A 2,852-nucleotide genomic window follows, 5' to 3' on the forward strand; every position below is an offset into this window, starting at 1 on the left:
GAAGGGTGCTCCAAAGGTTGCCTGAAATGCGGAATGAGACTGAGATATTTCTAGCAAAAAGGAATCATTCACTGGCCCCAAAGATTCTCTGATTCAAAGTAGGTGATGCAAATGGCTTATCTGGCAGATATCTTTGCTGAGATTAACGCCTAAAACATTTCAATGCAAGGTCACGATCAGACATTAGTTGGGCTGTCAGAGAAGTTAACTGCATTCAAGGGGAAACTGAAGCTGTGGAAGAGTAAAACTGAGACTGGGAAGACTGCGTCGTTCCATCTTTGAGTGAATTTCTGGAAGACGAAAGATTTTCTCTCACCCAGGTCCAAAGCATCATTGTGGAATATATCTCCAGACTAGGCTAATCGAAGAGTTTTTCACTACATTCCTGAGAATGTGATGAAATATGCCTGGGTAAGAAATCCCTTCAGCATTGAAGTTGAAGACTTACCTGACGAGATTTCGAACATCAGCTACCTCCAGGAGCAGCTCATCGAGGTTCAGAATGATGAAACACTTCGTTATGATTTCAGGAAACAAAACGAATCACTGAGCTCATTCTGGATCAGAGTTTACAAAGAAAAGAAAATTCGTGGAGGTGAAGCCCTGAAAGCACTCCTTCCCTTTGCTACAACTCATTTTTGTGAGACAGGATTTTCTGCACTCACAAGGTACAAAACCGTCTACAACCAGAGCATGACCTAAGATGCAGTCTGTCATCTAATTCACTCCGGTTTGAGAAGCTGATTGAAACTTTTTCAGTGCCAGGGATCTCACTGATTATAGTACTTTTTGTCTCAGACAACATCCAAAATAGTGACTCTCTCCTTAATGGTCATAGTAAATAGGTGTATCATGAACATGAATGAATTATTTTGATTTTCTGATCTTCGATTTATTTTTTTCCTGCCAAAATGAGTTGATATTTTAGTTCTTAGGAAGTACATATAATAAAAATGAAATATATTTATTATAACATCAATAAAATATTGAAATATTACTTTGGTTTTAGTCACATGATATGACACATATGTTTGTTTCAATTCTGGTGCAGAGTAAGTTTACAAGGGTTTGGGTCGCTCTATAGACCATCCTATGAATTTTGGGTCGCCAAGAAAAAAGGTTAAGAACCACTGCTTTAGAGCTTAGATTTAGCATATATTATCTCCTTAACTATAGATGGGTTTACTTAAGATGAATAAAATGGTCTGGTGGCAACAAACATATAACTAAAAAAACGACAACCGAATTAATGTGAATAATGGTATGCCACGGGAAGGAATAGTCGTATAATATATTGCGTATGTCATGATTTTCGCCCTTGTATATCACTATGCTCATTTTGCTAGAATAGGATGCTAGTCACGAAGAAGTGCTTTGGGATGTAGAGCCGTATCATTATCTTTTTCTGACTCTGAGCTACGTGAAATTAGCTGCTAAAGAACGAAAATCTGGGCCCAGTTAAGATGAGAACATGTTGTTTTCCTTTTCAGTACGACTTCTTTTATTTATCGCACTTCAAAGGGCCCGTTAGCTCAGTTGGTTAGAGCGCCGTGCTGATAACGCGGAGGTCGTGGGTTCGACCCCCATGCGGGCCACTATACTCATTTTTGAGTCCCAGTGGCAGGCCTGGTGGTGACGTGGTGGTGACGGGCAGCACCATCATCGTCGTCATCTAGATCTCTTTTTACACCTTTGAAATTCCTGTTTTGAACAGAAATAATATAGTACGCTGGGAAATAGACTAAACATATTATATAACCAAGTGGACGCCTGGTGGTCTGCTGGGTTCAGGCGATCCAGCCGAATCTGTATCTACAAGGAATCATTTCCGTGACTTGGTTGAAATATGATGTTCACGTGATACCACGCAGGGGTGAACAACTGGTGACTCTCCCCTTAATTGTCTAAACCAAATAGCCTAGCCTCTGTCCCCTACACTCCTAATGGGCTATAAAAGATGAGGTAAATAGATAGCCAGATAGCACTGACGGCTCAAGGTCATAAGGATAATTATGCATATCTAACTGTGACAGGAATGTAGTAAAAACTGCTCTCACTTAAGTGGTCAAAGTAAAAACAACTAAAGCACTTCATTTGTGTCTGAAGCGGCAAATATTTGCCCTAAAAAAGAAAGCTAAAACACGATGCATATTTGACAAGAACATCAAATATCTGTGCCGTAAAATAGAATCCTAAATTACTGAAGGTATGAGTAAAATGGTAAAACATTTGCATTGTAAAAGAAGACTGAAAACGCAGCATATAATGCTACAACTGTAAATATTTGTACTGTCTGGAGTTTAACAGCGCCCAGACACGGGGTTACATAAGACCACAGGCTACAAGATAGTTATGTTGTTTTTGTACCAGTGTGTGTCTGTGTTGCGTATGGAGGCTTGGGATTAGGGTGCGTGGAGAGCTCAGGGTTATAGTGGGTTCGGGTGGTAAGATGGGTGTTTGTGGGTGTGTGGTGGAGTACGTGCGTGGGGAGGTGTAGTGTGTGTGTGTGTGTGTGTGTGTGTGTGTGTGTGTGTGTGTGTGTGTGTGTGAGAGAGAGAGAGAGAGAGAGAGAGAGAGAGAGAGAGAGAGAGAGAGAGCGTGCAGTTAATCAGGGTTATAGTCGGTTGTAGAGGGGCTGAATAGGTGTTGAGGTCTGTACAGTTTTTCGTGTGTTTGGTTGTTTGTTTATGTTTCATTGTATATAGTAGCCTTTTCACTGCTTTATCGTGTTATTTTCCTTTTCTTGCAATCACCAGGTAGTTTTTATTAGAATGGGAGAAAATGTTTGATCCGGATAGGTTAGCTACAGTTTCCATTATTTCCATCACTGTAAGAAGTCTCCCCTTGCCTGA

General features: G+C 40.5%; 1 non-coding gene across 1 annotated transcript; it reads left to right on the forward strand.

The window, feature by feature from the left end:
- The first annotated feature begins 1,521 nt into the window (after positions 1 to 1,521).
- Positions 1,522 to 1,595, forward strand: TRNAI-GAU (transfer RNA isoleucine (anticodon GAU)). Its single transcript has one exon. It is a non-coding gene; the product is annotated as a tRNA-Ile (tRNA).
- Positions 1,596 to 2,852: the final 1,257 nt, after the last annotated feature.

Source organism: Coenobita brevimanus, chromosome 60, assembly GCF_032717465.1.
Source record: "Coenobita brevimanus isolate Jiangsu-jjx chromosome 60, ASM3271746v2, whole genome shotgun sequence".
In the NCBI taxonomy this organism is placed as follows: Eukaryota; Metazoa; Arthropoda; class Malacostraca; order Decapoda; family Coenobitidae; genus Coenobita; species Coenobita brevimanus.